The sequence below is a fragment of the Salvelinus alpinus genome, chromosome 38, assembly GCF_045679555.1.
Source record: "Salvelinus alpinus chromosome 38, SLU_Salpinus.1, whole genome shotgun sequence".
Lineage (NCBI taxonomy): Eukaryota > Metazoa > Chordata > Actinopteri > Salmoniformes > Salmonidae > Salvelinus > Salvelinus alpinus.
The window spans coordinates 5754546-5782249 of NC_092123.1; the positions used below are offsets into that span (position 1 = coordinate 5754546).

The 27704-nt window shown below is 41.7% G+C and overlaps 1 long non-coding RNA gene across 1 annotated transcript; it reads right to left on the reverse strand.

Moving 5' to 3' along the window:
• On the reverse strand, nt 1-26140 carry LOC139566381 (uncharacterized). Its single transcript, XR_011673097.1, has 4 exons — nt 25925-26140; nt 25552-25634; nt 20964-21070; nt 1-1957 (listed from the first exon to the last, which is right to left on the reverse strand). It is a non-coding gene; the product is annotated as an uncharacterized lncRNA (long non-coding RNA).
• Nucleotides 26141-27704: the final 1564 nt, after the last annotated feature.

The following is a 27704-nucleotide window of genomic DNA, read 5'->3' on the forward strand; positions in this document are numbered from 1 at the left end:
TCAACATTTTTAATAAACAAAGAGACGAATACATGAACATTATACAAAATAACAAATGTGAAAACCGAGACAGACCTATCTGGTGCAGAACACAAACCCAGAGACAGGAAACAATCACCCACAAAATCCCAACACAAAACAAGCCTCCTATATATGATTCTCAATCAGGGACAACGATTGACAGCTGCCTCTGATTGAGAACCATATTAGGCTGGACACAGAAACAGACAAACTAGACACACAACATAGAATTCCCACCCAGCTCACGTCCTGACCAACACTAAACAAGCAAAACACATAAGAACTCTGGTCAGGACGTTACAACATGGCAGTGTTGCCATTGTTTATGAACGTTTTTCTTTGTAATGTTGAAATAAACATGTCTCCAACCCCCATATCACACTCTCACAAACTGTAAATATACAGAATGTGTGTACATTCTACCATCAATTGGGGAGAGAGAGCTTCAAAAATCATATTCATTTGTACATATCTGCAGTATACATATGAATTGCAGATAAGCTGCTTCCTCTTTCAGTCATGTCTTTCGTCACACTCATGCGGGTCAAACAAAAACACTAATGATTGGTTGACAAGTAGTGCCTCCCGCAATGCAGGCGATGACCGCAAATTGCAGCTGGTGAGCAACTGCAGAAAATTGAAGTCGACTGCCGTCGAAACTTCACCACCTTTGATCACATGGTTGTTGTAAAGTTCATGTAGGCTCAAGTCGGATCCTTTTTGTCCCCATAATGCAATGCACTTTGAAAGACTTGACAAAGGTGATCCACTCGGACGCGCCCAATGCGTTGTCTTTCAGATTAAATTATGATAATTCCACATCACCTTATTACTTATTATAACTGTTTCCCACATGTAGTTAGTTATATAGTTCCATTATCTCTGGTCTATACCTTATAGTGCATGTGGACCAGAGGAGGCTGGTGAGAGGAGCTCTCATTGTAATGGCTGGAATGGAATCAATGGAATGGTATCAAACACAAACATGGAAACCACATGATTGACTCTGTTCCACTTATGCCATTCCAGCCATTACAATGAGCCCGTCCTACGCTGAGGTGTGTTTCTGGTCTTACCACCTGCTGATACAAACAGAAAAATAACACAATCGGGAAGTGAAACTGACAGTTATAGAAGATGACCATACGACATAATCAAGTTAAAAAACTATGAACAATAGTAACTGTATTTGAAGTATTACAAATAGCCAAAGGCATACAGTATATTATTCCCCCAAGAACCGGGTCTCCACTCACAGGTGGGAGTTACAAAATGTGCCTCTCAACCTTCTGTCTGATGCCCTTCTCCCACACAAGGCACTGTCATGTTTCTGGTGGGCTACACAATGAAACATACAAGTTCTGATCTCAGTGGAAAAATTGTTTCACAGAATGGAAAACGACAGGTTATGTAGAATATGTCCTGATTATAGCCTTTAATGGAGAGCGGGCCTCAGAGCTACCAAAGTAAAGGTCAATCAAGTGTGTCCTGTAGGCTTTAGGATTTTGGCTTTGTTTTGAAGCAATCGTTTGACTTGTATGGTTTCTCCTCTGTGTGTTCTCTGATGACTATTCACTTCTGGCACTAAAGCATTTTCGACAGAAAACGTGGAAGATTCCTCCCCTGTGTGAATGTCTCATACGCAGTGTCAAATGAAAGGCAGTTGTGAAAGATTAGCCAGTCATGGTATTAATGTGGTTCCTCCCCTCCGTCTCCCCAGACGAGTCAGATTGGAAGGAGTGAAAGATATATAGAAATATAGTTTATCACTAATGTGATTAACACCAGTGCTAAACGACCTGCCACTAAAGTGGCAATGATATGATTTATCTCATGTGAATCCTCATTTGCCTCGCCAGACTGGGGCTCCACTCCTGCTTACAATGCTGCAGCTCAGGGGAAAGCTCCTCTTCAGAGACGATGATCTGCTGGAAACCTGAAGGAGAAAGGGTAAGTTAGAACTTACACAGTGATGAGACAGACGTTGATGGACTATCTGACATAAGCTCATGGGGTCTAGGATAGGATAGGCTATGTTCAGGAATTGGCATCTTAGCTGTACTGTTGTCGATTGACCCAAACAGAGCAATCATTTTACCAGCAGCCGCAATCTGACTCGACTGATTATAATGGAAGGCGCATAGCTCAATACGGGTCTAAACACCACTAATAGTCCATTTAAAAAATGCAAGGGTAGTACAGCGAGCCACTTTGTCTTCAGAGGTTGTATATCATTTCAATTGTTTATTCTATTTACAATTAAAATGATTAATATTGACTAGATTTGTGATGAGAATCATGATAGATATTCACTAGATTTGAGACTTTTTTGTTTATTTCGCTATATGAAACCAGTATGGATTGAAGAGTTAGAATATTAGACACCAAACCCTGATCAGACCAGGGAAATGCCAGTCAAATATCAGGAGGGAGATCACTTGATTATCAGTGGCCTGCAGTTGAAGGGCTGTAGTGCAGAGGAACCACAAACGCCTGCCAGCTGCGGGCCGGCAACTGTATGCCGGAGGCGGCACTAGTAAAGTGCATTAGCTGATGGAATAAAACGTCTCTCATCATTAGCCATTGACAACATGGTGCTATTTAGCCGCAAGCAGCAGATTTTTGACCAACATTTACATGGCGATACTTTCTTCATTCTCGACTTGGAAGTAACCAGTGTCTTCTAAACTGCCATCGCTAGTTGCAGGTAGAACGTTTGAATTTAGAAAATGCTCTGTTATTAAATAAAATACATTTTTGCTCCGTTAAATAATTCAACAATGTATAGGCTACGCTGCCATTTTAGAGTATATTTGTCTTCTCTCATTGATCATTGAAAAGCAACGCTTGATTTCTGAGTTGCGCACATGAAGTGCAGCCAATGTTCCCTCCAAATTCTTTCGGCGCGGAGCAAATTTCAGGTCTGCTGAGTGCAAACTTGAATTTTGTGAAAATTCAGCATTTACTGTTAACACTGAGGCTGTATCCGCTTTAAGTTACAGTTTTAACAGTGGTCAAGTAGGCTGCTGTGGCTATTTGATCGTAATGTAGGCCTACCAGAGTGGTCTACCATCAAAAACAATGGAGAAAATGCATCCCATAACATTTTAACATGGAAATAGCTGTTCTATCATTCAGCCTACGGTAGTAGACAATGTGTGGTGTTCAATGTAGGCCTATATTCTATTGAAAAAAACATGCAGAGCTTGACATTAACCTGTTTCTCCACTTGTCCTTCAGACAAGGAGGTGACTTAAAATGTTGTTGTGTTGTTTGATGCAAGAAACCACTTTACAAAATAAAAGGCATCATTATTCCCATACCATTATTACAGAGAATCAGACAAATGATGCTCCCCTCTGCCTGTTGACTACTTAGCTTAATCAAGCCTGTCTCAAAATGTAAGCTTTTTACCTGACTCACTTTTCAAAGATGGCTAGAAATGCACACGTTTTGTGCTCTTGTAGGAAACAATCACTCCCCCATTGCTGACTACAAATTATCTATAACTGGGCTAATAACTCACTAACTAGGAAAGGACATGAACAAATGTGCACACGAGGCTACATGTAGCTCTCACTTTGATCTCAAAACAACAGCATCTACTCACAACCGCTCATGCTGTAAACACAGTCCAGTTCAAAGTGAATGGCACAGATCTATATATGGTAATGGTCTATTTGCATATAGGACTACTGCAGCTCTGGCTGGTTATGGCTCACCGGTCTGTGTAGAGTATGGGACTGAGTCGAACCTGTCAATGAAATAGAATCCTACTCCGATGCGTTCTGCCTACAACAAAATGTATTGCATAGTTCGTTTTGCAAACTGAGTCTTGCATAGATCATTTTGTTTCGGGGCATTCACATGCAATCGGAGTTATTGGAAGTTTGGAGTTCCGACTGGGGAATTTCACTTCAACAACCATCCAAGTCGTAATTACAAGTGTGAAACTCTGAGAAAATGTTGTTACCTGAGTTGCCAAGTGGTGATGTTTCGCCACTGGCCTTTCACCTTTTCAACCTAAAGATGACAACAACTCAGTTTTTGACAATCACAAACGTATTTATCAATGTGGATAATGTAGCTAGTTTGACCATATTGTCAATGTTAAGCAAGCTAGCTAACTTTATTATTGGCAACATTTGCTAGCTTATCTAGCTAGCTAAAATCGCATTGGTTGAAGAATTGTACCGACTTCAAAATGACCTGAAAACAATCATGTTTGACTTACGACCTCTTTATTGTGACGTTTTCTCCATCTGAGGAGCATGTAAATGCCAAGCAACAGCCACCTGGCCAAACTGCCTGGAGAGGGTGAGGGCCAATCGCTGCGCCTTATTGGCCACACAGTGATGCACTTCCTGGTTGCAATGGATATGTGCATCTCTGACCTCTCCTTGATCTTTGCACTTTGACCTATCTGCCAGACAGCCACTCTCTAACACACAACCAGACAATTCAAACCAAGCGAGGACTTGGAACAAAAGCTCTATGGAACATTCCCACGCATATTGTAACAAGCACAGATTCAGCACTGTCATCTGTGCAGGATAAAGGACAAAAGCAACCCAGTGACTCGCCAAAGTGTGTCTGGACTCAGAGCATAAGACTGGGTGATGTCCTGATTGCATAATTGGGGCAGTGCAGGAGGGAGACACAGAAATAAAATATCTTCAGGCCACCAATGGAATATGCCACACTAGCAACACTCCTCAATGACTGTCCTCTGGGTCATGTCTAGAAATGATGCAGCTAATGGCAAAGTGATGTCAAAAGTTGCGTGTTTGAGTCACGTCAGGGAGAATTTTTTTCATTTAGACTAGATCCCTAAATTCTCCTAACCTGTCACTTCTGACATTAGCGGCATCCCATCTAGCCAAAGCCTGTCCTGTGGGCTGGAGTCCTCAACTAGGGTGTGAAGGGCATATAAACACTGTTCGCCCCTGCACATGTATTATTGTTTGTGTTTCGTTTATAAGACGAAGCCGAATAGCATCATGGTAAAAAAAAAAAATCGCAATACATAGGCTACTCTACTGTTCTATCGCGCATGCAATTATGTGCAATGATTTCCGAGAGGGGGGAAAGTGTTCGCTGTTTGAAGTAATGTCTTTGTTGTTGTAATATCTCAAATGACGTAGCAGTTTTACAATTTCTGATTCCAGCTTTAAGTTGCCCAGTGCCATCATGATCCCTCTCAAAACGTATTCCTTCCCAACCTTCAATCTCTCTCTCTCTCAATTTAAAGGCTTTATTGGCATGGGAAACATGTGTAACATTGCCAAAGCAAGTTAAGTAGATAATAAATCAAAGTGTATTATCTCTCAATTCAATTCAATTTGCTTTATTGGCATGACGTAACAGTGTACATATTGCCAAAGCTTATTTACAATATAAAAATGAGAATCAAAATTGTCAACGGGACAACAGTAACAACAATAACCAAGTGTCAAAATAACCATACATTGAACAATAACAATAAACATACAGTAGAAGACATGTGCAGGTTGATTGGTCTCTCTCTCTCTCTCTCTCTTGCGCTCTCTAACTCGTGGCACTACCTCTCCTTGCCACTTGGAGCCGCAATGGTAGAAGACATGAAAATGGTAGAAGACAGCACATACAGTGTGGATATGAAACTAGTACACAGTGGTAGAAAAAGAGCCAAATTGTCATACTTGAGAAAAAGTAAAGATACCTTCATAGAAAATGACTCAAGTAAAAGTGAAAGTCACCAAGTAAAATACTACTTGAGTAAAAGTCTAAAAGTATTTGGTTTTAAATATACTTAAGTATCAAAAGTAAATCTAATTTCTTAAATATACTTAAGTACAAAAGTAAAAGTATACATTATTTCAAATTCCTTATATTAAGCAAACCAGACAGCACTATTTTCTTGTTTTTTTATTTACGGATAGCCAGGGGCACACTCCAACATCCGGACATAATTTACAAACGAAGCATGTGATGTTTAGTGAGTCTGCCAGACCAGAGGCAGTAAGAATGATAGGTGACGTTTTTTTCTTGATAAGTGCGTGAATTTGACCATTTCCTGTCCTGCTAAGCATTCAAAATGTATCAAGTATTTTGGGGTGTCAGGGAAAATGTATGGAGTAAAAATTACATACTTTTCTTTAGGGATGCAGTGAAGTAAAAGTACAAATCAAATCAAATGTATTTATATAGCCCTTCTTACATCAGCTGATATCTCAAAGTGCTGTACAGAAACCCAGCCTAAAACCCCAAACAGCAAGCAATGCAGGTGTAGAAGCACAGTGGCTAGGAAAAACTCCCTAGAAAGGCCAAAACCTAGGAAGAAACCTAGAGAGGAACCAGGCTATGAGGGGTGGCCAGTCCTGTTCTGGCTGTGCCGGGTGGAGATTATAACAGAACATGGCCAAGATGTTCAAATGTTCATAAATGACCAGCATGGTCAAATAATAATAATCACAGTAGTTGTCGAGGGTGCAGCAAGTCAGCACCTCAGGAGTAAATGTCAGTTGGCTTTTCATAGCCGATCATTAAGAGTATCTCTACCGCTCCTGCTGTCTCTAGAGAGTTGAAAACAGCAGGTCTGGGACATGTAGCACGTCCGGTGAACAGGTCAGGGTTCCATAGCCGCAGGCAGAACAGTTGAAACTGGAGCAGCAGCATGGCCAGGTGGACTGGGGACAGCAAGTAGTCATCATGCCAGGTAGTCCTGAGGCATGGTCCTAGGGCTCAGGTCCTCCGAGAGAGAGAAAGAAAGAGAGAATTAGAGAAAGCATACTTAAATTCACACAGGACACCGGATAAGACAGGAGAAGTACTCCAGATATAACAAACTGACCCTAAAAGTAGCCAAAAATATAAATAAAGTTAAGTACAGATACCCACTAAAACCTACTTTAATAGTATTTTAAAGTATTTTTACTTAAGTACTTTACACCACTGCTAGTACACTTCTTCACACCATAGTCACACACACATCATTTACTAACCTTGAGAGAATTGAGTCCTGGTGGAGAAGCCTGGTCACTCAACATCTACGAGTATGAGTCACCACAATAGGATGTACAGAACGGAGAGAGTGGGTGATGTTTGGTGTAATTATGGTAGTGCTGCATGACTCAAGTACCCCTAATAGATTTTTAGTTTTTTAAATGTGTTAACCTTTATTTAACTAGGCAAGTCAGTTAAGAACAAATTCTTATTCAAAATGACGGCCTACCGAGGAACAGTGGGTTAACTGCCTTGTTCAGGGGCAGAACTACATATTTTTTTACCTTGTCAGCTTGGGGATTCAATCTAGCAACCTTTCAGTTACTGGCCCAATGCTCTAACCACTAGTCTACCTGCCGCACTAAGAGTGCTCTGTGTTCCATACACAGATGATCATTGTGCCATGCCAAACACGTTCCTGTTGAATCATCTATCATTATGAGCAAACACGTGTCTAGGATAGGAGCATCCTGACTGCAGAGTACAGTCAATCTCAGAGAGGCCGATTTTAACTTTAGTTACTGTTCCTGTGTTTCAGCCATTAGCCCAGTGCTGATCTGTGTGTGTGTGTGTGTGTGTGTGTGTGTGTGTGTGTGTGTGTGTGTGTGTGTGTGTGTGTGTGTGTGTGTGTGTGTGTGTGTGTGTGTGTGTGTGAGAGTGAGAGTGAGAGAGAGAGAGAGTGAGTGAGTGAGTGACAGAGAGAGTGCTAACACACTATAACCTGTCTATTCCCTGTCCCCCACTGTCACGCCATGACCGTAGAGATCTTTTTATGTCTCTATTTTGGTTTGGTCAGGGTGTGATTTGGGTGGGCATTCTATGTTCATTTTCTATGTTTTGTATTTCTTTGGTTTTGGCCGGGTGTGGTTCTCAATCAGAGGCAGCTGTCTATCGTTGTCTCTGATTGAGAACCATACTTAGGTAGATTTTCCCCACCGATGCTTTGTGGGTAGTTGTTTTCTGTTTTTGTGTCTTCACCAGACAGAACTGTTTCGTGTTGTTACATTTTGTTATTTTGTCTCAGTGTTCAGTTTTTTAAATAAATAATCATGAACACTTCCCACGCTGCGCTTTGGTCCACATCTTCTTCATACGACGGCCGTTACACCCACTGGAAAGTCTGGTTCCAGGAAGAGAGAGTGCATGTGATTGGGTCATCCTCCTCCTCATCTGTTCCCACAGTTAGTTTCCAAATTGAAATACAGTCAGAGCTCCTAGTCTCGACCCTATCTAGCCTCTCTGGGGTCTACCCTTTAACCGTTCACTGGGTTAATCAGCAACTCAGCATGCCAAAGTTTCAGACATATTACAAACATGCAGCTTCCAAATTGAAGCATTGTCACAGTAAACAGGTTAAAGATGTTGCACTCAGGATAACACCATATTTGCATATCATGTGTTTGGCTCTACAATTGTCTAGCATTGATTATTGAAGCATAGAAATATCATCTGTATCTCAATCCCACCACATAGAGTAGCCTGAGAAACCAACATGAAGTGAAAGGGTTAACAACATAGCGAGATTCTTCCTCGCATTCCTTTACACAACTTGTTTTCCTCTCTCTCTCTCTCTCTCTCTCTCTCTCTCTCTCTCTCTTTCGCTGCAGGCTTCTCATTCCATCCAGCCAGGCTGATCTTTTATTATTAACCTGTCCCAGTCCCACCGTAAACACCTCCATCACCCTCTCCCTCACACTCAATTACCAAGCCCCACCCTATTTTACTAAGCTAATCCAATCTTTTAGTTGGACTTATTGCACCCATTCCTGAAATGGTTGTTCCAGTTTAGATGGCTTAGCTCGTCTCATTCATCTATTTTACACTGGCAGTCATTCTGAATGCAGATTGTGGGTGAAGATAAAGTTCCAATTGTGTGCTATCTCCATTCAGGCTGGATTCCAATAGAAATTAGATATTACTTTGCAAGCCAGCATAATGTGACTTGATGCTGATTTTGTGGGTAACCAATTTACGCTGGTCACCAGCAAAAATACAGCAAAGACTGGTCACCATAGAAAACTAAATGAAGGCTGGTCTATGCTGTTTTTTTCATCAGGGTTGACCAAGCTACGTAAAGTCTACTATGGGAATGGGCCACTCAGACCGCAGGCTGCTGGTTGGGAAGCTAGAGTAATGGCAGCAGCATCTCTCCCTCCCTGGGCTGTTGATGTAGAAGTCTGAAGACAGGAAGGAGAGCTAGACAGACTATCTGCCTGGCAGGGGAACATCTGGCTCTAAGTCAGTAAGGCATGAAACATTCATATCTGAATGGCTTCTGGAAACTACGGTTATCTCTTCACATATGAAGGGACAATGAAGAGAAACACAGTCCATGTTTATAAGCAGAATGTAGCTTCACTTTAGAAAAATATTGTAATTTGAGAACAAGGACATTTTGAACATGACATGAAAAATTATTGACACTGTCACACCATTATTCCTTTCTCCAGTGTGGTGACGATTTGTAATCTTGTACAGGCCTCTGTATTGTGTTCACAATGGATTCTGTCATCATCCTAGTTAGCCGCTCTCTTTCTAAAGAACCCGAGGAGAAAGAATATCGATTTCTAAGCATGATAGGAGAAAAGGCTCCATGGTTCCCTGGCTGGCCTGAGATGTAATTTGAGCTCAGATTTATTTTTCCACCGAATGACTTTCAGAAAACAGCCAGGATGCCATTTATCTGATTACCACTAACCCAGGTCCAGGAAAGCTATACATAATTAACACGAGAAGCGTATTACCTAAAATGGATCAAATGAAAGTGTGGGTTCGCAGCTCCAATCTGATGTGTTGGTCATTACTGAGATGTGGTAAAGGAAGAGTGTTTTGAATACTGATGTTAAACTTTCTGGTTATAACCTTTTTCCGGCAAGACAGATCTTCCAAAGGTGGGGGAGTGGAAATCTTTACCAAGGATCACCTTAAATGCTTGGTTGTCTCCACCAAGTCTGTCCCCAAACAATTTGATTTGCTGGTTTTAAGCATTAAGCTTTCAAATAGCTCTTTGTTGACTGTTGCTGGGTGCTATCGTCCTCTATCAGCACCGGCCTGTACCCTACCTGCCCTAAGCTCTCTCCTGGCCCCTTACACTAAGTCTGAATTTGTCCTGATAGGTGACCTAAACTGGGACATGCTTTAACCACCTGACCAAGTCCTAAAGCAATGGGACTCCCTAAATCTTTCTCAGATTATTACCAATCTCACAAGGTATGACTCCAAACACCCAGAAAAGGCTACTCTCCTCAATGTTATCTTCACAAATAATCCTGATAGGTATCAGTCTGGTGTTTTCTGTAATGACCTTAGTGATCACTGTTTTACAGCCTGTGTTCGTAATGGCTGCTCAGTGAAACGACCTGTCCTGATTTGTCATAGGCGCTTGCTAAAAAACTTTAATGAGCAAGCCTTCCTTCATGAACTGTCCTCTGTAAAATGGTATAGAATCTGTCGAAAGCGCTTTGACCTTCTTTTTTGATATTTTCAGTGGTATTGTTAACAAACACATCCCCACAAAGAAAATGAGAATTAAAAACAGGTTCAGCCCCTGGTTCGACCGTGATCTTGCAGAGTTACTCCACCTCAAGAATTGCATTTGGCGAAAGGCTCGGCACACACATACTCAGGCTGACTGGCTCTCGTTCAGGCAAATAAGAAATAAGTGCACTCATGCTATACGGAAGGCCAAAGTTAGTTACCTTAAGGAGCAGTTCTCTCTCTGTGGGTCTAACCCCAAGAAGTTCTGGAAAACGGTTAAAGACCTGGAGAATAAGCCCTCCTCACAGCTGCCCATGTCCCTTAATGTTGCTGATGTGGTTGTTACTGACAAGAAGCACATGGCTGAGCTCTTTAATCACTAATCATTAAGTCAGGATTCCTGTTTGACTCAGCCATGCCTCCTTGCCCGTCCAACATTTCCTCATCTCCCACTCCTTCTAATACGACTATCCCCAATGCTTTTCCCTCTTTTTCCCCTGCCCCGCTACAAAGTTTCTCCCTGCAGGCAGTCACTGAGTCTGAGGTGCTAAAGGAGCTCCTTAAACTTGACCCCAAAAAAACATTTGGGTTAGATGGTTTAGACCCTTTCTTCTTTAAGGTTGCTACCCCTATCATCGCCAAGTCTGTCTCTCCTTTCTGGGGAGGTTCCCATTGCTTGGAAGGCAGCCACGGTTCGTCCTTTATTTAAAGGGGGAGATCAAGCGGATCCTAACTGTTATATGCCTATTTCTATTTTGCCCTGTTTATCAAAAGTGTTGGAAAAACTTGGCTACAATCAACTGACTGGCTTTCTTGATGTCTATTGTATTCTCTCGGGTATGCAATCTGGTTTCCACTCAGGTTATGGGTGTGTCACTGCAACCTTAAAGGTCCTCAATGATGTCACCATTGCCCTTGATTCTAAGCAATATTGTGCTGCTATTTTTATTGACTTGGCCAAAGCTTTTGATAAGGTAGACCATTCCATTCTTGTGGGCCGTCTAAGGAGTATTGGTGTCTCTGAAGGGTCTTTGTGCTGGTTTGCTAACTAACTCTACCAAAGAGTGCAGTGTATAAAGTCAGAAAATCTGCTGTCTCAGCCACTGCCTGTCACCAAGGGAGTACCCCAAGGCTCGATCCTTGGCCCCACACTCTTCTCAATTTACATCAACAACATAGCTCATGCATTAGGAAGCTCTCTCGTTAATTTATATGCAGATGATACAGTCTACAACAAAGCTTTCTTAGTGTCCAACAAGCTTTCTCTACCCTTAACCTTGTTCTGAACACCTCCAAAACAAAGGTACTGTAGTTTGGCAAGAAGAATACCCCTCCTCCCACAGGTGTTATTACTACCTCTGAGGGTTTAGAGCTTGAGGTAGTCACCTCATGCAAGTACTTGGGAGTATGGCTAGACAGTGCACTGTCCTTCTCTCAGCACATATCAAAGCTGCAGGCTAAAGTTAAATCTAGACTTGCTTTCCTCTATCGTAATCGCTCCTCTTTCACCCCAGCTGACAAACTAACCCTGATTCAGATGACCATCCTACCCATGCTAGATTACGGAGACATAATTTATACATCGGCAGGTTAGGGTACTCTCGAGTGGCTAGATGTTCTTTACCATTCGGCTATCAGATTTGCCACCAATGCTCCTTATAGGACACATCACTGCACTCTATACTCCTCTGTAAACTGGTCATCTCTGTATACCAGTCACAAGACCCACTGGTTGATGCTTATTCATAAAACCCTCTTAAACCTCACTCCCCCCTATCTGAGATATCTACTACAGCCCTCATCCTCCACATACAACACCCGTTCTGCCAGTCATATTCTGTCAAAGGTCCCCAAAGCACACACATCCCTGGGTCGCTCCTCTTTTCAGTTCACTGCAGCTAGCGACTGGAACGAGCTGCAACAAACACTCAAACTGGACAGTTTTATCTCAACCTCTTCATTCAAAGACTCTCTTACTGACATGGACACTCTTACTGACAGTTGTGGCTGCTTTGTGTGATGTATTGTTGTCTCTACCTTCTTGCCCTTTGTGCTGTTGTCTGTGCCAATAATGTTTGTACCATGATTTGTTCTGCTACCATGTTGTGTCGCTACCATGTTGTTTTTATGTTGTGTTGCTACCATACTGTGCTGTCGTGTGTTGCTGCCTTGCTATGCTGTTGTCTTAGGTCTCTCTTTATGTAGTGTTGTGTTGTCTCTGTTGTGATGTGTGTTTTGTCCTATATTTATATTGTATTAATTTTTTATTTTTAATCCCAGGCCCTTGTCCCCGCAGGAGGCCTTTTGCCTTTTGGAGGCCGTCATTATAAATAAGAATTTGTTCTTAACTGACTTGCCTAGTTAAATAAAGGAAGAAATAAATAAAAATAATAAAATAATAATCTATATTCATAACCACAGTATGGTATGGTTACTCGCATAGAAGGTAGACCTACAGACACCTACCCACATAAAAAGAATTATAAATACTATTCACTGTAGTGTTTTTGCGTACTAAAGCAATAAAGTGTAATATTTACTGTAGTATACTGTAGTATTTACAGTTAACTATAGTATAAATACTGTAGCTAAAGAAAATGGTAGTATAATCAAATCAAATGTATTTATAAAGCCCTTCTTACATCAGCTGATATCTCAAAGTGCTGTACAGAAACCCAGCCTAAAACCCCAAACAACAAGCAATGCAGGTGTAGAAGCACAATAGTAATTACTGTAATGTTTTTGTGGACTATACTATAATGTACTATTTACTCAAGTGTTTTTGCAGAGATTACTGTAATATTATAGTGTTTTTGTTTTATTATCTTTGACATAGGCGCACAATTGGCCCAGCGTCGTCCGGGTTCGGGCCGAGGTAGGCCGTCATTGTAAATGAGAATTTGCTCTTAACTGACTTGCCTAGTTAAATAAAGGTTAAATAAAAAGAAGTGGAGGCTTTCTCCTTCTGTCACGATCGTTGTTAGGTGAAAGAGAGGACCAAGGCGCAGCGTGATAATGATACATCTTCTCTTTATAATGAAGACGAAACAAACACTTTTACAAACTAACAAAACAACAAAGAAGCTATATAAACAAATAGTGCTGCCACTAAACACTACACATAGACAATTACCCACAACCTACCTAATGCCTATGGCTGCCTAAATATGACTCTCAATCAGAGACAACGATAGACAGCTGTCTCTAATTGAGAACCAAACCAGGCAACCATACACTTACATAAACACCTACACTGAACACAACCCCATGAACTCTACCAAAACCCCCTAGACAATACACACACCCTAGACTAGACAAAACACAATATATGTTCTTTACTTGGCATGTAGATTTCTCACTTACGGTAGGCACAAATTGCGATATGGGGAGAGGAATGGGCAGAGAATTTTCTCTAGTTAATTTGTTTTATCGTTTTTGCAGACTGTAGTGTTTTTGCAGACATTAGTATTTGCTATAGTGTTTTTTGTGGATAATACAGTAGTATTTACTATAGTATTCTACAGTATGCTACAACATTCTATAGTAAGTACTACACGTGATCGAGGGATAAAACAGTGTGTAGTATAGTATTCTACAGTATACTACAGTTTACTATATAATTCTATAGTATGTTCTGTAATATTCAATAGTAAACTGTAGTATTATTTCATGTGGGTACCTTCCTGTCTCAGAGAGAGAGAAAAAACAGTGTTTAAAGTCAATGTACTATATTTTCCAAAGATGTTATGAGCGGTTGTGCATTCTGATTAGGGTGTATGGCAGGTAAGATGCCTTTCTGTTGTAACATGCAAGTACTATTGCATGCAAACAGCCTGACTTCTAATACGCCTTGAGTGTGACCCATCACCAGATCAATTAAAACCTGTCTGCAGGCTTCTGGATCAGGTTTGCTAAACACTAAGAAGCTCCAGTCCTGAAGTCTTGACTAGTTGGCCAGTCATAAATAAAAACATAACCACCAGCCACTACCATGTCAAAGCAGGTACAAACTCAGACTTTACCCTATGGTTAGCTCTTTTAAAATAACAGAGCCATCATCTAATCTATCAGTAGGGATGTATGTGTGTGTGTATGTGTGTGTGTTTCTCCAATTACTTATTTTCATGGAACTCCCAGCAGTTACCCTGCATGGCCCCAAAACCAAATATGCCCTACTTGCTGTCGTCTCCAGTAATCCCCCCTAGCCTCTCCCTGTTAGTGGTTATCTGACCGTGTGGCTGCGGCTCCTTTCAACAAAACACTTCCTTCCTCTCTCTGCCAGGACCTTCAGGCTTGAAGCACCACAATATTTTTCAAAAGAACTGAAGGAGGTTTTCTGTCTACTACAATGTCAATGTGTAGTCTTCACACAAGAAGATTGGACTTTTTTCAAAGTCAAAAGTCTTCCGAGTTTTAACTTGCCTCTCGATCCCTCATCCATTATCAGTCAGCGTGTATTACACTAGGGTGAAACCCCGATTATAGGCTACTTATTGACTTGTCTCTGTCACAGTGCGCTGTATGTCGCCTAGTACACGGTGTAGCCAGGGATCTGTGGCTTTTAAAAGGGTGAGAGATCATTGCGTCATATCACCTGATTACATTAGGAGACGAGCGTGTTTAGTGATCAAACCGCAGGCCTAATGGGGCGTGCCTAATGTGCTCTCCAGTGGCTTCTACTGTTGTTGTGGAGCTTTCAGTGGGGTTTGAGAGAGATTCTAACGCCACCGCGTTACACACACACACACACACACACACAGACACACACACACACAATCATCGTCATCAACATCGTCATCAGCTTTCATCTCAATAACAGTCTGAAAAGCTACATAAAATGTGTTGTTGCACGAAAATAGGATAGACTATTGATAGTGTGACAAGTCCATAAATGTTTAGAACATTTGACTCCAACCACAGCTGATGTTGCCTTTCACAATGTGTGTGGAATTAATAGGGTGCTTCTAGAGAAAAAAAGGGACCGCGTCAAAGAATGGTTACATTGGAGAGGATCAAGGCAGGCCCAATGCTTGGAGTGAGTCCGTATTCCTCACAGCCTTTGTCAGTGGTGATAAGAGAGTTAAAGCACTTTCGTGCAACTCAGCATGTATTGTCTGTGACATTATTGGTTAACAAACAGCTGTTTTTTTTGTAGTCTAAAGGTGCAATCAGTGTTAGTGTGACAATGTCAAGTAAAATATCATTTGAAATTTCTGTTTGGATTCCAAAATATTTACAATGGAGCAACATGTACGTACATGTTCAGATAGCCGTATGAATATACTGCATGTGCCTTTCATACAAAACACATTTGTTAGGTCGAAGCAACCTTGAGAGAATTGAGTCCTGGTGGAGAAGCCTGGTCACTCAACATCTACGAGTATGAGTCACCACAATAGGATGTACAGAACGGAGAGAGTGGGTGATTGTAACGGTATTCCTCCTCCTCTACAACCGAAGAGGAGGAGTAGTGATTGAACCAAGGCGCAGCGGGTTGTGATGACATAATTTTAATAAAACAAGACGGGAAAAACACGAAACGAAACCACTTGAAATAATTAACAAAATAACAAAACAAAATGTAGACAAACCTGAACTATACGAACTTACATATAACACTAAGAACGCACGAACAGGGAAAATAGACTACACAAAAGGAACGATGTACAAACAAACCGAACAGTCCCGTATGGTGTGACAAACACTGACACAGGAGACAACCACCCACAACGAACACTGTGAAACAACCTACCTAAATATGACTCTCAATTAGAGGAAACGCCAAACACCTGCCTCTAATTGAGAGCCACACCAGGCAACCCTTAAACCAACATAGAAACAGAAAACATAGAATGCCCACCCAAACTCACGTCCTGACCAACTAACACATACAACAAACTAACAGAAATAGGTCAGGAACGTGACAGTGATGTTTGGTGTAATTATGGTAGTGCTGCATGACTCAAGTACCCCTAATAGATTTTTTGTTTTTTAAATTTGTTAACCTTTATTTAACTAGGCAAGTCAGTTAATTAAGAACACATTCTTATTTAAAATGACGGCCTACCGAGGAACAGTGGGTTAACTGCCTTGTTCAGGGGCAGAACTATATATTTTTTTTACCTTGTCAGCTTGGGGATTCAATCTAACAACCTTTCAGTTACTGGCCCAATGCTCTAACCACTAGTCTACCTGCCGCACTAAGAGTGCTCTGTGTTCCATACACAGATGATCATTGTGCCATGCCAAACACGTTCCTGTTGAATCATCTATCATTATGAGCAAACACGTGTCTAGGATAGGAGCATCCTGACTGCAGAGTACAGTCAATCTCAGAGAGGCCGATTTTAACTTTAGTTACTGTTCCTGTGTTTCAGCCATTAGCCCAGTGCTGATCTCTCTCTCTGAGGCAGCTGTCTATCGTTGTCTCTGATTGAGAACCATACTTAGGTAGATTTTCCCCACCGATGCTTTGTGGGTAGTTGTTTTCTGTTTTTGTGTCTTCACCAGACAGAACTGTTTCGTGTTGTTACATTTTGTTATTTTGTCTCAGTGTTCAGTTTTTTAAATAAATAATCATGAACACTTCCCACGCTGCGCTTTGGTCCACACCTTCTTTATACAACGGCCATTACACCCACTGGAAAGTCTGGTTCCAGGAAGAGAGAGAGTGCATGTGATTGGGTCATCCTCCTCCTCATCTGTTCCCACAGTTAGTTTCCAAATTGAAATACAGTCAGAGCTCCTAGTCTCGACCCTATCTAGCCTCTCTGGGGTCTACCCTTTAACCGTTCACTGGGTTAATCAGCAACTCAGCATGCCAAAGTTTCAGACATATTACAAACATGCAGCTTCCAAATTGAAGTATTGTCACAGTAAACAGGTTAAAGATGTTGCACTCAGGATAACACCATATTTGCATATCATGTGTTTGGCTCTACAATTGTCTAGCATTGATTATTGAAGCATAGAAATATCATCTGTATCTCAATCCCACCACATAGAGTAGCCTGAGAAACCAACATGAAGTGAAAGGGTTAACAACATAGCGAGATTCTTCCTCGCATTCCTTTACAGAACTTGTTTCTCTAGGAGGGTATGACTGGCATACAGACATAGTGGAGCCCTTCACATGGTTTCACAGATATATTAATTATGAAGACAATGTTCAAACCTGACTTCTCCCTTTCTGATATTCTGCCTATTACCAGACATGCAAAAGACAAGCCTGACCTCTCCCCTCTCTGGGCCCCAAGTGACTTTTCCCTAGAGCTGTCATCATCCCTCATCTACCCCCTCCAACAATTTTCATATTTTCATGTAGCTCTGCTCTCTGCAGCATTCTCTCTCTCCTCTTTCATCTTATTTAAGCTTCTCTCTCTCTCTCTCTCTCTCTCTCTCTCTCTCTCTCTCTCTCTCTCTCTCTCTCTCTCTCTCTCTCTCTCTCTCTCTCTCTCTCTCTCTCTCTCTCTCTCTCTCTCTCTCTCTCTCTCTCTCTCTCTCTCTCTCTCTCTCTCTCTCTCTCTCTCTCTCTCTCTCTCTCTCTCTCTCTCTCTCTCTCTCTCTCTCTCTCTCTCTCTCTCTCTCTCTCTCTCTCTCTCTCTCTCTCTCTCTCTCTCTCTCTCTCTCTTCTCTCTCTCTCTCTGCAGGCTTCTCATTCCATCCAGCCAGGCTGATCTTTTATTATTAACCTGTCCCAGTCCCACCGTAAACACCTCCATCACCCTCTCCCTCACACTCAATTACCAAACCCCACCCTAGAGGACAATCTACCTCCGTTTAACCCTTCCACTACCTTGATCGCACGATTCTTCCACGTCCTCCAAAGTCCTACAGATAGACTCAGAGGAGAGAAGTGGGATGGAACGAATGAGCCTGTCTGACATCTAAATGTGGTGCGTGGAGAAAATGGGTACATCATTCGCACCTCTTTAAGTGGTCAATGCTCAATTTGCCGAGGAAATGGAGTGATTTAGTTTGCCGTGGTGGAGAGAGCGAGGGAATTGAAAGGAACAGTCCATTGAGTTCAGGGGGGGGGGGGGGGGACGGGGGTGGGACGTGAGACGTGAGGAGAGAGGTAGCAGAGAATGGATTCTTTCCATTATATAGAATGTTCAAGGACATTACAGATCCAAACTGATGAAGCCATGTCCTAATACTACAGTATGTGTAACAGGAGAGTGGATCGCTGAGCTAAGAGTGTATCTCATATAGGAACACAATATATTGTATTGCCAGCGTTAAAGACACCTTGAGGTTTGTGTTGTGGAGATTGAATTCTGGACTTGATTTGGTTCTATTTTCAGCCCTATAATTGTTTTCTCCCACTTGCTACAGTACTTCGAAGCCGTTTCCTTCAGATGCTCGTTTCGCTCTCGGTGCTGTTGTTCACATCTTTAATGGACTGTGACTTGAACTAAATGAACGCAATGAAAATGTAAAATGCACTCTGATTATGTCCTATCCTTGTTCGTCTGGCAGTTTTGTGGGCCTTTCATGACCATGTGTAATTACACCAGCTGTCATCTCTTCATTAATTTGATTATTTATATATATACAATTGAAGTCGGAGGTTTACATACACTTAGGTTGGAGTCATTAAAACTAGTTTTTCAATCACTCTACAAATTGCTTTTTTACAAACTATACAGTGGGGAGAACAAGTATTTGATACACTGCCGATTTTGCAGGTTTTCCTACTTACAAAGCATGTAGAGGTCTGTAATTTTTATCATAGGTACACTTCAACTGTGAGAGACGGAATCTAAAACAAAAATCCAGAAAATCACATTGTATGATTTTTAAATAATTAATTTGCATTTTATTGCATGACATAAGTATTTGATCACCTACCAACCAGTAAGAATTCCAGCTCTCACAGACCTGTTAGTTTTTGTTTAAGAAGCCATCCTGTTCTCCACTCATTACCTGTATTAACTGCACCTGTTTGAACTCGTTACCTGTATAAAATACACCTGTCCACACACTCAATCAAACAGACTCCAACCTCTCCACAATGGCCAAGACCAGAGAGCTGTGTAAGGACATCAGGGATAAAATTGTAGACCTGCACAAGGCTGGGATGGGCTACAGGACAATAGGCAAGCAGCTTGGTGAGAAGGAAACAACTGTTGGCGCAATTATTAGAAAATGGAAGAAGTTCAAGATGACGGTCAATCACCCTCGGTCTGGGGCTCCATGCAAGATTTCACCTCGTGGGGCATCAATGATCATGAGGAAGGTGAGGGATCAGCCCAGAACTACACGGCAGGACCTGGTCAATGACCTGAAGAGAGCTGGGACCACAGTCTCAAAGAAAACCATTAGTAACACACTACGCCGTCATGGATTAAAATCCTGCAGCGCACGCAAGGTCCCCCTGCTTAAGCCAGTGCATGTCCAGGCCTGTCTGAAGTTTGCCAATGACCATCTGGATGATCCAGAGGAGGAATGGGAGAAGGTCATGTGGTCTGATGAGACAAAAATAGAGCTTTTTGGTCTAACTCCACTCGCCGTGTTTGGAGGAAGAAGAAGTATGAGTACAACCCCAAGAACACCATCCCAACCGTGAAGCATGGAGGTGGAAACATCATTCTTTGGGGATGCTTTTCTGCAAAGGGGACAGGACGACTGCACCGTATTGAGGGGAGGATGGATGGGGCCATGTATCGCGAGATCTTGGCCAACAACCTCCTTCCCTCAGTAAGAGCATTGAAGATGGGTCGTGGCTGGGTCTTCCAGCATGACAACGACACGAAGCACACAGCCATGGCAACTAAGGAGTGGCTCCGTAAGAAGCATCTCAAGGTCCTGGAGTGGCCTAGCCAGTCTCCAGACCTGAACCCAATAGAAAATCTTTGGAGGGAGCTGAAACTCCGTATTGCCCAGCGACAGCCCCGAAACCTGAAGGATCTGGAGAAGATCTGTAGGGAGGAGTGGGCCAAAATCCCTGCTGCAGTGTGTGCAAACCTAGTCAAGAACTACAGGAAACGTATGATCTCTGTAATTGCAAACAAAGGTTTCTGTACCAAATATTAAGTTCTGCTTTTCTGATGTATCAAATACTTATGTCATGCAATAAAATGCAAATTAATTACTTAAAAATCATACAATGTGATTTTCTGGATTTTTGTTTTAGATTCCGTCTCTCATAGTTGAAGTGTACCTATGATAAAAATTACAGACCTCTACATGCTTTGTAAGTAGGAAAACCTGCAAAATCGGCAGTGTATCAAATACTTGTTCTCCCCACTGTAGTTTTGGCAAGTCGGTTAGGACATCTACTTTGTGCATGACACACGTCATTTTTCCAACAATTGTTTACAGACAGATTATTTCACATATAATTCACTGTATCACAATTCCAGTGGGTGAGAAGTTTACATACACTAAGTTGACTGTGCCATTAAACAGCTTGGAAAATAATAATGTCATGGCTGAGTCAATTGGAGGTGTTCCTGTGGATGTATTTCAAGGCCTACCTTCAAACTCAGTGCCTCTTTGCTTGACATCATGGGGAAATCAAAAGAAATCGAGTCTGGTTCATCCTTGGGAGCAATTTCCAAACGCCTGAAGGTACCACGTTCATCTGTACAAACAACAGTAAGCAAGTATAAACACCATTGGACCACACAGCCGTCATACCGTTCAGGAAGGACACGCGTTCTGTCTCCTAGAGATGAACGTACTTTGGGGCGAAAAGTGCAAATAAATCCCAGAACAACAGCAAAGGACCATGTGAAGATATTGGAGGAAACAGTTACAAAAGTATCTATATCCACAGTAAAACGAGTTCTATATCGACATAACCTGAAAGGCTGCTCAGCAAGGAAGAAGCCACTGCTCCTAAACCGCCATAAAAAAGCCAGACTATGGTTTGCAACTGCACATGGGGACAAAGATCATACTTTTTGGAGAAATGTCCTCTGGTCTGATGAAACAAAAATAGAACTGTTTGGTCATAATGACCACCGTTATGTTTGGAGGAAAAAGGGGGAGGCTTGCAGGTCGAAGAACACCATCCCAACTGTGAAGCACGGCGGTGGCAGCATCATGTTGTGGTGTGCTTTGCTGCAGGAGGGACTGGTGCACTAAACAAAATAGATGGGATCATGAGGGAGGAAAATTATGTGGATGTATTGAAGCAACATCTCAAGACATCAGTCAGGAAGTTAAAGCTACGTCGCAAATGGGTCTTCCAAATGGACAATGACCCCAAGCATACTTCCAAAGTTGTGGCAAAATGGCTTAAGGACAACAAACTCAAGGTATTGGAGTGGCCGTCACAAAGCCCTGACCTCAACCTATAGAAAATGTGTGGGCAGAACTGAAAAAGCGTGTGCGAGCAAGGAGGCCTACAAACCTGACTCAGTTACACCAGCTCTGTCAGGAGGAATGGGCCAAAATTCACCCAATTTACTGTGGGAAGCTTGTGGAAGGCTACCCAAAACGTTTGACCCAAGTTAAACAATTTAAAGTCAATGCTACCAAATACTAATTGAGTGTATGTAAACTTCTGACCCACTGGGAATGTGATGAAAGAAATAAAAGCTGAAATAAATCATTCTCTCTACTATTATTCTGACATTTCACATTCTTAAAATCAAGTGGTGATCCTAACTGACCTAAGACAGGGATTTTTACTAGGATTAAATGTCAGGAATTGTGAAAACTGAGTTTAAATGTATTCGGCTAAGGTGTGTGTAAACTTCAGAGTTCAACTGTAAATATATATATATATACATATATGTAGGATGTCTCTTTTCTCCCAAATTCCTATGGGAAGCCTTTACCCATGTGTGTTTGAAGTGAATAACAGAGTGAATGTCAACTCTATCAATCTGAAGTTAATTCAGTCAGAATTAGATTATTCTCTAATTGAAGGGTTCCATGTTCCACCTGACAGGGAATGGAATTGACCCCAACTTTGGTGGATAGGCTACTACTATCTTTCCTGGGTATGGTTGTGGTGCTGGGAGATGATCCACTTGAACATAAAGTCCATTCGGTTAGATACATATTTCTCAATATCTAAGATGCTAATCTATTCTGGAGAGTGTGTTTTTGACTGTCCTATGTCACACTTCCGTGTTATTTAATGTTCATCCACCAGCTTATCTCAACTCAAGCTGTTAGCTCAACAGAGCAGAGATATTAAATCACAATATCTTAATTACTTTGCTGTGAAACTAATGAAAATTATCCTTTTGAGGGAGAAACGAGTGTTTGTTTTTTCTGTGGTTCTGAGTGGCTACTCTTCTTTCTGAAGCTATACTGGCATGGTATCTGACCTTCAGTGCCAAACACCCCCGCTGAGGCCTGGCTGGCAGAGAGAGAAAGTGTTTGTAGAGAGATCTATGTGCCACTCGATACTGTCTCTCTCTTGCCTTCTACCCCCCCCCCCCCCCCCCCCAATACTGAGAGAGACATTAGAAGTATTTTTCTCCGTCTCTCCTGTTCCAATACAGAGACACAGATGAAGCATCTCTCACTCTCTTCCTGTCTCTCAAAACCACAGAGACACACAGACGTGATCTCTGTCTCAGACTGTAAATCAATAGAAGCCATTTATAATCTCGGCCACTGACGGTCGATATATTGCATTCATTTGAGGTTGGCAGCTACTATCAGTGCGTCTGGCGCTCTGACACAAGCCGGTTGGAAGACACAGCGGGGCTTCTTGGCCACTTACATACTCTGAGAAGGCCCTCAGCCCTGTGTTATTACACAATCACCATTTCCTCACATCACTAGTGAGCTAGGAGGAGAAGGAGGAGCCTGTTGTCAGTTTCTGATAATAAGCAGTTAGTAGGTTCTAGCTTAGGAACAGTGTTGGGGAAGCGACTCTGAAAACATAGTTTACTAAGCTACCAATTACTTCACACTGGAAGAAGTTAAACTACACTAAAGCTACCCTAAAGAAAAATATAGTTTATTTAACTAAAGTTCCTTTGAAAAAGTAGTTCACTACATCCAAACTACTTTGTGAAAAATTATTATATCTAAATCTGAAACTTCATTGTCTACAAATTGCAAGAAAACAGATCACTCTGCAGTCAGAATGTGTTATTTAGCCTATTAAACACAAAAACTATATTTCAATTGAAAATTAAACGGGTCTGCTGCAGAAAACGAAAGGAAATTCTTAATCATTTTTTAAATAACATTTTTACCCCCCAAAAAGTTGTGTGTAGTTCCATTAATTAGCTATACTGCTATATGGCAAAAAAAAGTTAGCACCTACTAAAACACTACCAAGATTAGAATTTAGTTCAACTACCACCAAGATACTGTAAAATGTACTTAAATTACTAGTTAAACTACAACTACATGTAGTACACACCAACACTGTATAGGAATAATAATAATTCCCCTAACTTCCTTTTATTCCTGGAATCCAAACTATGATATTAATCTGCAACACAGACAGGGTTACATGCAGAGTACTCTACAGTCTATCACCAACCCCTTTCCTTTATCCATTCCCCCTCTCCTCCCTCAACCCCTCCCTCCCTGCCTGAGATTCTGGTGGAAAACCACTCTACTTCCTGGAGGTCACATCAAAGCCATCCAATCAGATCTAGTATTCTCATGTTGACCTTGGACAGGCAAAGGAATCACAGGAAAATATGTGGAATGGTTATCACACAGACCACACTGTAATGCATCTACCCAGAGTAAACACAACATGTCATCTGGATCTTTTTTCTTTGTGCCAGTTGTCTATTCCTGCCTTGGTATTCAGCTTGAAAGCTTTTTTATGTAAGTGTTGTCTTCCATCTCTCACAAATATTGTTATTATGACCAAGAGGCAGACTGTAATCAATCAATTTACATTCTCCCATCATCTCCGCTCTGAAGTACAAAGAGAAGGATGTGGAGACACAAACAGGTTGTTTCTCTATATAAGCTTTCCAGGCTAGTCTGTTCTCCTACAGATAAGACGTTGGTTCAATATTGAGTAATGAATATCTCTGTCCTCCAAACAAGATGGCAGGTGTTTGGCAGGAAATCAGTTCCTACTGTGTCTCCATTGGAGCATCCGTTCACTCCTTTTACACATATTTACTAGTCTCTCTAGAGACAGACATGTTGCCTACCTCAATATTCCAATGTTCTGGCCATTGCCTAGCCCACAATGTTCCAAGGTCTGTGTCACGCCCTGACCTTAGATGTCTCTGTTTTTCTTTATATTTTGGTTAGGTCAGGGTGTGACTAGGGTGGGCACGCTAGTTTTGTATGTCTAGGGTTTTTGTATGCTTAGGGTTTTTGTATGTCTAGGGGTGTTGTCATCTAGGTGTATTGTATGTCTATGTTGGCCTGATATGGTTCCCAATCAGAGACAGCTGTTTATCATTGTCTCTGATTGGGGATCATATTTAAGTAGCCATTTTCCTTGTTTGTGTTGTGGGATCTTGTCTATGTGTAGTTGCCTGTCAGCACTATATTGTATAGCTTCACGTTTCGTTTGTTCGGTGTTCATTCTTTTAATAAAGAGAATGTATGCATACCACGCTTTACCTTGGTCTCCTTCATACGACGAACGTGACAGTCTGGGATATCTGAGACTACATACAGTTGAAGTCTGAAGTTTACATACACCTTAGCCAAATACATTTAAACTCAGTTTTCACAATTCTTGACATTTAATCCTAGTAAAAATCCCTGTCTTAGGTCAGTTAGGATCACCACTTTATTTGAAGAATGTGAAATGTCAGAATAATAGTAGAGAGAATTATTTATTTCAGCTTTTATTTCTTTCATCACATTCCCAGTGGGTCAGAAGTTTACATACACTATATTAGTATTTGGTAGCATTGCCTTTAAATTGTTTAACTTGGGTCAAACGTTTTGGGTAGCCTTCCACAAGCTTCCCACAATAAGTTGGGTGAATTTTGGCCCATTCCTCCTGACAGAGCTGGTGTAACTGAGTCAGGTTTGTAGGTCTCCTTGTTCGCACACGCTTTTTCAGTTCTGCCCACAAATGTTCTATAGGTTTGAGGTCAGGGCTTTGTGATGGCCACACCAATACCTTGACTCGTTTTACTGTGGATATAGATAATTTTGTACCTGTTTCCTCCAGCATCTTCACAAGGTACTTTGCTGTTGTTCTGGGATTAATTTGCACTTTTCACACCAAAATACGTTCATCTCTAGGAGGCAGAAGAAGAAAAAAAAATTACTTGTGTCACGCACAAAGTAGATGTCCTAACCGACTTGCTAAAACTATAGTTTGCTAACAAGAAATGTGTGTAGTGGTTGAAAAACAAGTTTTACTGACTCCAACCTAAGTGTATGTAAACGTCCGACTTCAACTGTATTTACCTGTCCCTTAAACCCATCCTGCTCTGTACATTCAGACTCTGTATAGCTCTTATCTATGGCAGAATACAGGCGACTATCAGAGCACACAGTAAATTCTTGTAAAGTAGAACTTACTTACTTACTTACTTCTGCTTTGCTCTGCCCATCCACTGTTGGTAAACATACCCATTGAGATATAGTAATAAGGCCAGAGTCCATTTTGTGAGGATCAATGCTCCCAGAGGGTTCGTGACTGAGTTAACGTCTCAGGGTAGCCTAGTTTACTTTCCGGCTCCTACTGTAAATTGAATGCTTCCTGTTAATTCCAGATGCTCAGTCAGTCACACAGCCTGACTCAGTTCATTCCTACTGAACCTCCTCTCCTCTTTCACAATCCCACCAGCTGTCACTTCCTGTCTTGTCACAGAGACGGGGACTGACTGCAATCTGTCCCTGCATGTCTGTGCATACTGCACTGTACAGTATGTACGGTGGAATAAAGCATCATATTAAAAGAGGAAGAAAAACAATCCGTAGCCAATTGTCTTGGTTAATCTCCAGTTTGTAAATCTATGCTGCAGAAGCGAAAGACAAAGGATTAGACTTTGTCGTCATCATGTGTGTGTTGGGAAAATAGGCTTAGGTGCTTGAGGAAAGGAGTTGTTCTGTTTGTCATCCTTGTCCTCTGTTAGAGGATTTCATCAATTTGAGTGTTGCATAGTAAGTAAACCATGACTTGCTGTGATGTTTGTGTGTCAGCAGCATGCAAGACAGACAGTACTGTGTGTCAAGGGCAATGTGAATGAATGAATTACAATGAATGAATGAATGAATGGCAAATTGCCAGTTGGCAACCCAATCCCTTATGGGATTAATTGACACGTAAAAAAACATTACAATAATTCAATGCGATAATACAGTGATAATTCTTCTTCCGGTGTTCTAAGCAGTGCGTTTTTGCATAACAAACATTTGTATATAATGTATGTGCACACGCTCATGCACGGGTGACTGCATAATTGCTTCACCTAACAATGCAATTGCGTTTCAGAAATGTACAGTAAGACTACTTTCTCCTCATGTATATTCTGAGTTGCAGCACACAGGGGCGGCAGCAGCAGCCCCACATCAGTCAGCAGACTGAGCATCGAGTATGTTTGACTGAATGAAATGCCCCATTAGAGTGGGTGGAGAGTGTGTGAGGGTGTGTGTTTGAGAGAGAAGTAGACTGCTGTTGTATAACTGCTTACTCTTACTTCGAATGTTTCCATCTGATGAAACACCACCCTTTAGTCTTTGTTATCAGTCGCCCATCCAGCCCTGCAGGTTTCTTTTATTTGACACAAAGAAAAAAAGAAACAATAGTCTCCCATATATTCACAGGAGCTTTTTTTTAATGGAATTTGTGTGCTGACAGACATCAACATGTCACTTACAAGGGCTCTCTGAGAGACAGCGGGGGATGAGAAGGTATTATCATAATAGTAGGGTTTAAAATAAATCGGGGGTAGTGCAGAAGTAGGCTTGCACACACACACACACACACACACACACAAAAGTAGCACACAGCTCCCACCCACTAAACTAATGGGCCCAGAGAGCTTTCAGACTGCGATGGAGAGAGAAACTTCTCTTCCGCAGCCCTTGTTGCGAGTGAGAGACAGCTGGAGAGTACTGGGCACCATGCTAAGCTCAGTTCCGACCCATTTGTAAGAGGATGGCTGGGCGCCCTGGAGGGACAGATGAATACGGGTCACAGGTAATTGGCAGAGTAGGCTGGAGAGCTGAAGGGTGTAATTTTCTGCCTCCCACAGCAAAGAGGAGATGGAAGGATGGCTCGAACTGAGCCGCTGCAAGGTTATTCGAAGATGGGAGATTTTGTGTTCTGTTCCTCACATTCCTGGCTGATGGTACATGAG